Here is a 9,629-nt window from a genome sequence, read left to right on the forward strand (position 1 = left end):
ATGTGGGTGGGGGTGGTGACAAGTTGTTTGAGTCAGAGGTTGGCGAGGTTGTCCAGGAGGGTGGTAGTGTTACTGTCGTTGCTCTTTTCCAGGTGAAAGTTGAAGTCTTCCTCGGAGGGGATGGCGTGTAGGGTGATAAAGTCAGTGATGTCGTCACTGAATTGTGCACGGGGCCTTGGAGGCCGGTAGAGGAGAGTGCCTCTGAGTGTTGTCTTGGGGTCGGTGTGGATCTGGAAGTGAAGGTGTTCGGCGCTGTCAAGGTTGACGTCTGAGCTTGTTGAGATGCGGATGGAATTCTTATGGACGATAGCGATGCCTCCTCCTGTTTGGTCGGTGCGGTCCTTACGGATGATCTTGTATCCTTCCGGGATGGCAATGGTGATGTTTGGGGCTGAGGAGGCGTTCATCCATGTTTCTGTTAGGAAGGCGACGTCCGGGGAGATGGTGTCTAGTAGATTCCAGAGGTCGATGACGTGCCTGTGGACCGATCGGGTGTTGAGCAGGATGCATTTAAGGTGGTTAGTGTCGGAGCTCTGTTTGGTGTTCGTGGATGAGGAGTTGGTCTTGGTGCCGTCGAACTTGCAGGAATTGCAAGAGAAGGGTCCATGGGTGTGTCCAGGGGCGGCTTGGGCGCAGTTGGAGAGTCGGCCGGGGTTAAGGGCTAGGAGGGTGGAGGCGGCGTAAGTAATGCGGGAGGGGTGGGTGATGCGGGGGCCAGGGGGTCTGGCGCTGGGCGCGGGCCAGGCGCGGACGGGCGTAGACGGGCTTACCTTTGACGCACTTTCGGCGCGGCCGTAGCGCGTGGACGCTGCGCGTTGGGACATCAGTCTCAAATGGATAGTGGAGGGGGCGGAGCGGGGGAGGGGCAGCTGGGAGGCGGGAGGTGGGCTGTAGGTGCTGGTTAGGCACAACAACCAAAATGGTGGGGGGATCGAAATACAGCCTGGGCGCGGTTGGGGTGGATGAGAGGAGAGACGCTGAGGGCAGGGGCACCGGCGCAACGCTGAGTTAGAAAAGTGAGTCTGAGCGCTGGCTGACAATCAATGTTAAAATGCCGAGGTGCACGTTTGTAAAATCGGAATTGAGCGCACAATGCAATTTTAAAACATACAAGTGCAGGTATACAAAGCGGCAGCAGTGGCAGGCAAAACAATGGCAGGCAGGCGTATAGCGCTACGATACCAGTCTCTGTAAAGCGCTGTGGCAGTCAGGCAGGATGCACGGGGAGCGGCCGCTTCCTACGAGGTAGGAAGCGGTCCTTCCTACGAGGTTCTGTACCGGTCTTCCGCCGGAGAAAATAACACAAATATTTAACGCTAGAAAAAAAATACAACCTATGTGAAATACATGCAACTTAATAATTGGAATACACGCACGATTACGTTTGCTTAATACAGATTAAGTTTAGGAATCGCAACGTAATGGTTTCCTTTGCCCTCACAGGGCAGAAAGGAAAACATTAGTGGAAGGTGCCCAAGCAGGGTTCAGTGTAAATTCGAGTTTGTCCAGCGTGTATAGCAGATTCTCCCTGTCTTCATTTCAGCGTTTTCATAGGCAAGGTTGAAAAGGAATTGCTGGTTAGAGTATGCATAGATAAAATGACAAGAAAAACAAGCATTGACTGCGCGGACTGTATAGATGGGGGCTGCAGCGGGAGAGAGGCGTAGGGAGTTGTGCGCGCGCTGCGCGCAAAAGCACTTAATGAGCCATGGCGGCTCGTAACTGTAAAACAAGGCTTAATGAGATGAAAAAGGCAGATGGCAGCTGCGCGCGTGCACGCAAGTTTTAGGCCAGGAAAAGCTTGTGGGTAGCACTTTGAAAACACCCTTACTAAAAGTCGATCAAGCAGTGCATTTGCTGCTCTAGGCTCGACCTATAAAAGAAGTGGGGGACTAACCAGGTTAGGCAGCATGCAAGTGACATCATGGTGCATGACATCACAGTGCAACATGATGCGGCTTCGCAGGAAGTGACATCACAACCCATGACCTCACAGGAAGTGACGTCCGATCGTAACACCTCACACGTTTCGCAGGTCTGTCATGAGTACATTTGAGCTCATTAAGAAATTTAAGAAATTAGATTTTGCGTCTTGAGTTGTGCCAAAAAAGTGGTGCATCCCAGATACATAATGTGAGCCTCAACTATACATTTATTTTGTAAAAACTCTGCCACAAAAAAATTGGCAACAAGGAGAAACGTGGCAGGAAATCTGTTTGCTTAATTGGTTGCAAAGTGTACATTTTTAAATATCTTAAGGCTATAAACATTTTTAAAAAAATGGTATTTAAAATGTTATTTGTGTAGATGCTGGGACAGACCACAACATTTTTCATTCCTACAGTGCATGCCCTTATATACAGGGATTGAAGAAAGCAAAATGCACTCCTCTTAAGTATTTGTGAAGAGATAAGTTGTGAGCCTTTACATCCCCCCCCCCCTCGCATCTAGTTGTGACCGCTCTGATAACCCACAGCCAGGATAGTGGAACAAAAAGAGGCCTGATGGCCCCTTAAATTCTGCTTTTGTTATGGGCCCAGCTGGAGTCTGGAAGAGAAAGCCCCCTCTCTGTCTGCACGTTGCTGCTCTGAAAGAATGTAGGCAACGTGCAGGCGCTGGTGAGTGCATCCTGGTGCATGGAAAATATATCTGGACAAGGTCATATTTCAGTGGGCCCAGGATTCTTGCAGGGCGGACGGCGTCCACCCTGTTAAAATAGTGGGTGGGCGCTGTGTATCCACGTGGATCCCTGACGTGCCCGGATTACGAAACACTGAGCTACCCACACACACACATAAGAAACAGTGCAAACAAAATGCAAAAGGAAGTAGCCGGACACGAGGAATGAGTGGCAGGTGAACAGATTGCATAAACTATAATACAGTCTCAGTCGCTAGGAAATATCTTACGTTTCTGATAGATTCCACTGATCCAACTTTAGAACATTCCCCAGGTGTCCGACTAGATGTGGAAGCTTCCCAGCAATGCTCCTCCCTGCTGACTCTTAACCACCCCGGAAATGACGGAGCAGAGCTGCATATAAGTGCCACCCTTGCACACTGACATCAGTTCCTTTCTTTGTGTGGCTTCCAGTGTGGATCTGGAGCACCATTCCTACGTTTGTTGGCCCTTTCAAGATTCTGATATGCGAGAAGCAGTGTGCTAAGGAACTATGTATCCTCCAAAAACGACAGTAACAAACCTTGCCGTCGATGTCACTGATTAGCACACAATGATTCTCCGGGGCCTTGGCTAAAGGCCCAACTCGAAGTTGTGCGATAAGTGTGCACTTATGCACACTGAGTTGATCTGGGACCAGGAGGCGATGCAAGCAGTAGATGTTGAAACCCACAAGACCTGCGCTAGATAGCGGGCTGTATCCAGTCTCCCTCCCAAGCCCATTCTTGCAAAAGGCCCACCTCACACTAGAAGTCCTCCTGAAAAATCTAAGTTGAAGTCAAAAAGAAAACCCAAAAAAGTGAAGCAAAACTCATCCCCATCTTGCCATTCTGTGTCCCAGGAGAATGCGCATGGGTGTCACACTGCTGGTCTGTCTCCTCCTGGGTCCCGGAGTACAGACCAGATTCAGTCCCCGTACGAGAGTTAGGAGGTGAATCCTCAGGTATGTCCTCCTAGCTAAATGATCAACACAAAAAATACTTGAAAATGTTGTAGTCACTACTGTTGAATTGCAGTTTGAATACTCATAAGTGCTTTTGGAGCTAGCCCCTAACCTTTTCTTCATTGCTTAACAAGCTTTTTCCTCTACAAAATGTCTTTATAGTGTGCAGCGGACTGTGTCCCCTCCTAAAACAGGGTATAAGTCTTGTAGAGACGGTTGCAAGTAAATTTGTGATAGAGACTTCTAGCCTCAGATTGCTCACCTTTTGAATATTCCCCAGGTGTCAGCCTGGATTGTAGAAATGTGGGTTTCCATACCAGTATCGATGCCCGGATGGCCGGCGCAAGACGCCTCTTAGTTCCCATTCTGAATAGTTACCAAATAAAGAGACGGGCGCTGGGAGCAGGAATCACAAGAACAGAGTTTATTTCTCATGAGGAGAGCCTGTCATTTCAGACACGAAACAAGGTGTCATCGGGAGGTGCTCTAACAAGTGAGCTGAGACTCCGTCTTTTATACTTTTACAAAACACTTGGCATTACAATCACAGCATTGTGAAACAAAGAAAAGACATCCCCATAATCCTCGTGTCAATCCTACCCCACATGTGTTCACAATAGTGACCCTTGACCTGCTGATAAGAGGGGAGGGCAATCACGCAGCTGAGTGTTCCGTCAACTGTTTAGGATGTGTGCGCCTGATCATAGCCCAGGGGGTGGGGGTGGCCAGGATCAATAGTGGGTCCTTTGAAGAGGAGTGACTTCATACAAAAAAGGGCAGTAAATGGTATCTCCTGGCTTAGGCGATGGCCTCGGACATGTGTGGTCAGTCAGACTCGGGGGAAGGGGTCATCAAAGGAGTGGTATTCATGCCGTGTGGACAATCGAGTGCGGAGGGAGGGCTTGTCAACAGAGGGGCATTCATGGAAGGAAAGGAGGTGTTGGTCAGGCGCGGCCGTGACTTCCAAGGACAGGGTCTTGCAGAAGAAGGTTTATGACTTGCCCGTGTGAGGGAGAAGGGGAAGGGGGAGCCAGGGTGTACACAGGGACAGAGTCGCACAGAGAGAGAGGTCTTATGACTCCTGCATGAGGGAGCTGTGATAGTCAGGTGCAGCTGGGGAGGGCTATGTCAGCTGGGGCGAAGGTGGCCTCTTCAAGAGGGAATAGGGGCTTGCGTGGGTCAAGCAGAAGGGCTGCCTTTCAGGGCAGGGTCGCGCAGAGGGAGAGGGTTTCATGGTTTATGCATGTGAGAGAGAGGGGGGGGGTTTCAAATACGCGCAGAGAGGAAGCCGGTGTTTCTAATCTTAGGCGGGCAAAAGGCTAGGGTGCCTAAAATGGCTGTCATGTACACATGGGTACAGGCCTTTGCTGACAGAGTGATGCAGTCAATGCTTTACGGTATTCATGGAGCATGCAGGGAGAGGAGTGGGAAAAGGGAAATGAACGTTGCTTATGTACATCAATATTTCTAATTTTCTACAGTCGCCCCTTTTTACATAGCAAAGTTCATTTTCGTAATCGATGAGGGTACATATAAACAGGTGCGGTCGAAGGATTAGCATTTGTTAATACTAACATATGGCATAAAATCATGGACAGTTGATGTGTTTGGCAGAATGCAGCACATAGGATATTGCATTTTGTCGAGTTCCTGTCATTTCAAAGCACTACATAGCATAAATGTTTCTGACTTAAAAATGTGACCAATGAACATTTTGACCAAGTAGTTGAGGGCGGAATTCAGTTCAATACACAAGATCTCTTCGTCACAGTGTCTTTTTAGTAGTGAGCCATCACTGGTAGGCTCTAGTCCGTGTCCTTTTGTTGGCGCTGTTGAGCACCGGCGGTGGAGCTATAGGTCCAGCTCGGATTTATCCTTACACGTTGCAGGGTGCGGTCAGTCCTCTGCTGTTAGACCACAGTCCTGTTTCCTAAACAATCCGTTTGGCGGCGCCTTATGCTCGGCACCTATATTTCCGTGGCAACACCCTATTCCCATTTGAATGCAGTTCTTCCTTTTGGCAACAAGTCACGGGGAAAAGAGGGTGTGTGTCGTTCAAATAGTCGATAGGAGAGAGAGTGGAGTTGGGTCAGAGTTCCTGGGACACACAAAAGGGACCAGGGGAGCAAAGGATAACAAGCAGGCAGGCCCATCAATCGGGCCCAAAAAAGGGGGACGGAGACTCCAGGCACACGTGGGTTTAGCAGACGGAGGGCTTCAGGGCAGCCCGTCATTTTTCAATTTCCACGTTTGAAATTGCTGTCTCGTCCCGTATCTTGTCGCTCTGCAGCTCCACCTTTGGTCGAGGTCGCAAGTATCTCAAGATCTGCAGCCAGGCACGTCCGACCCTTCTCCTCCGGTGGTCGCAAATCTTTGAATAGGTACAAAACAAGCTTTTAGAGAACTGACAGAAGAAGTCATTTATGCAGGTGAATTCCTCCCTCAATCCTACGCATACGCTCATCGGTCACAGTCAGAAGTTTATTACCAAGCAGTGCATATGTCAACATTCCTACTGTGTTCATGCCAAGTGTATTCATCGTCTATTCATGACATAAATGTAAAGAAATAATATTCCCATCAACTGCGCATTTCATCAATTTCAACATTTTGGAACTTCCAGTGGAGACTTGCCTTTCAAACCCAAGCCTTTAACAGTCTAACATTTCCCTTCAAGGCTGGCTAACCTTTTTCAACCAGGGCGTGGGCGCTATCATCGAGAGTCAGGGTAAAACATGTTTTTCTCGAGGGACGACAGTTACTCATGGTCATCATGTTTATATCCGGGACAGCAGCTGGGGTCTATCAAATGGGGCGGGGATGCTTCGGGCATTAGCGCTTGGGTGCAAAGGGAGTGGGGCAATCTGGGCATTGGGGGTCAATCTAGACATTGACGCTTATTTCTAACAACAAATAAAAAATAGGGTGCCATTGACATATAGTTCCCCTTTTAAGAGGGCCAGATTAGGGGGCCGTAGTCGTCTTACCTGTCCTTTCTTTCTTAGCCAATTCAAGTTCATTCATTTTGTAGAAAGGAGAGGTAGTAGCATGGCGGGGTACAATCATTTTAGTTTCTGTCAATTTTGCTGAACACCTTCGCGTTCAATAAGTATCCAATCAGACTGGTGCCAGCGAGGCACTGTTTTATCATAAAAAAGGAAGAGGAAATAGGGAGACTCTCATAGAGAGTGAGAGTCGTCCGCAATCTAAATGAGCCATTTGGTACACGTATGACATGTAGAGAGAGAGAGAGACAGAGTGAGGGAGAGAGATAGAGAAAGGGAGAGACGTGTACAAAAATAGGTCATTTAGTGCGTTCACAACACAGAACAGTAGGGGGTCAGGTAACGGAGAGACGCAAACAAAGAAAGAACATAAACCCCTACAGTACACACACACACAAACTCAGACGAAGGAAGACAGTACCTGTATTACATATATAAGACATTCACAACAAAACAGAAAACAATAGTTGGCCAACAAGATCTATTTTTTTTTATATCCCTCGTATCTTTACTATCCTATTTACCCACGTGCTTAGCTCTTTTTACCTTTCCCTCCTTTTCCCTCTCGCTTGTTATCTCTCCGAGCGTTCTCAATTGCCAATACTTACACCTCGGCTAGTCGATCAGAAATGAACCTGGTCGCGCTATTTACCCATGGTTGGATCTTAAACCATTTTTCAGTTCCTTCCTTTTTGGTGGGAAGTTCTCCAGGCTGGGGCAATGGCAAGTATTGATCGGGGGAACAGTCGGGCAGCTTGGCTAGATCTATAAGAGTGTGAGAAGGGGGGCAGTACATTTTGAACATCAGCAACATTTCTAATTTCCCAGACGGGTGCAGTCTTGGTAACCCTTACCCAAGCACCTTTCTTTTGTCCTTTCCCTACCTAGTCAAACGTCTAGTTACATTCTCTAACGTGTTATTTCGAGTCAATTTTCGTCATACAGTAACCGCCAAGTCTCTATGTCAGTCCATCCTCCCAGTCGCTATGTTCTAAGGAGGAACAGTCATGTCAAGTCTACGTCTTTTAAAAACTTATTGTCATAAGGACCATGCTCATATTCCCTTCTTCCCTTTCTCGTCGGTGGTTCGGTCATCGCCCTCCCATACTTCAGCCGAGGTTCCGACGTGACCTGCAGAAGGGAGGAGAAAGAAGGGGGTGGGGGGCAGCATTCAAACCACATCAGCATGCAGTAATCCGGACATGTTTTTACTACCACATACTCGACCTATCTCCACGTAGTGCATTTCTTTGCCATCTCAGCATTTAAGCCTAGAGGGACCAGAAATGTCAGACAGATAATCACTGACGATCTGCGTATCTACATGAGTTACTTGGTCGTAACCCCTTTTGGTCGGGTGCAAGGGTGGCGGTCAGGTGGCATTTCTGTGGTGTCGCTTTAAGGCTTCTAAAATACTTTTCCGGCTGCCTGTGACACATAATGTAGCTGCTAAATATCGGGTCCTTTTTAGCCTTCAGCCTTCATCATACTTTCTCGTTGCTCACAGTAGTAATACATTCAAAACTCATTAATGCAACCGCTACAACTATGCTTTCGTTTTCAGAAATACCTTTAATAAAAAGTACTGGTGTATAAATACAGGCCTATAACCCAGTGGACCGGCCACGGAGCAGATTGGAACTGTACATAAGAAGAACGAAGTTGATGGCAGTTCATTGCATAAAGTGCGGCAGTGAAATAAAATCGTATAAAACCTTACTACAGAGCAAGCATGATGCATGTCAAGGATTTAGTTTTCAATTAATTCATTAATTCATTATCCAGATGCTCGTTCACTGTCTAAATTACACCAATTCATTGTTCCCATTCATAATAAGTACCCACCCTAAATCAGTTCATTGTCCAAACACATGATCAATATCTGTACTGCTTTCTTCTCTAAGCACATTATCACTATCCATCTTATCGACTTTCATTGTCCAAAAATGCATACATATCTTAGAGCAACACTATTCGAGCAATCCAGGTGAACAGGGAGTCCGAAAGTTTTCGTTTCGTGTATCGGCGCCATTTTGGGCGAGGTCAGGCAGGTTCCGGTATAGTCAGAATGTCTCCAATGACTCATGGTTGGACCAGAACCTTCCGTTGGCAATTCAAAAAGTTTTTCGCAATGTGGTAACAGTCTAACAAATGGACCATCAGTCAAAGAGTGGGGAGGGCAACAACAATTTTCCTACCGGGTCATTCTGGTGTTCCACCGGAACTGAACAAGTCTGTACCTTGGCTGTGTTTTAGCCATTTCCAAACTGAGGCTGGCGCCGGCAGGAGTGTGTCGATGTCGCGGGTCCCAGTGAGGGGGACGGGGGCACCCATGCAGAGGGGTCGGGGGGCCCCCCCGGCTCTCATAGAATCTTCAAAGTTGAGGAGAGAAGGCATGGGGCGTGTGCCCGTCCCGGGCAAAAGACCGCTTTTCGATGTGGACCCTCTTTAAGTAAGAGCGTTGGGGTGTCGCTGGAAGCCTCCACCTGGAGGGAGGTGGGGGAGGCTCGTTCGCGCCACCTCCCCCTTCCAGCGACCCCTCGCCGATCCTCGGCTCCGCCGTTTCGATATTAGCCGTGCCGGCTATTGAAGATGGGGGGGGGGGTCGGTGGCTGAGGCAAGACAGCCCCCCCCTTTTTGACATGTGGCGGGACTACCTCCAACTCTCCAGGGGTTGACATGTGGCGGGACTACTTGAAACTATCCAGGCGTCGGCATGTGGCGGGACTACCTGCGCTTGTCCAGGCGTCGACATGTGGCGGGACTACCTGTAACTATCCAGGAATTTGACATGTGGCGGGACTACCTGTCAGCGCCGCCGTTCTCGCTTTGGCTTCGGCCTTCTTCGCGGGCCGGACCAGGCGAGAGACAGAGGGGGGGGGGGGGGGTCGGTGGCTGAGGCAAGACAGCCCCCCCCCCGTGGCCTGCAGGGCAGCAGAAGAGGAGAGAAGGAGAGGCCATCACGGTTTTCTGGGCCGTCCGCCCCACAGCCTCCCCTTCCG

This window comes from Lissotriton vulgaris, chromosome 7 (assembly GCF_964263255.1).
Source record: "Lissotriton vulgaris chromosome 7, aLisVul1.2, whole genome shotgun sequence".
In the NCBI taxonomy this organism is placed as follows: domain Eukaryota; kingdom Metazoa; phylum Chordata; class Amphibia; order Caudata; family Salamandridae; genus Lissotriton; species Lissotriton vulgaris.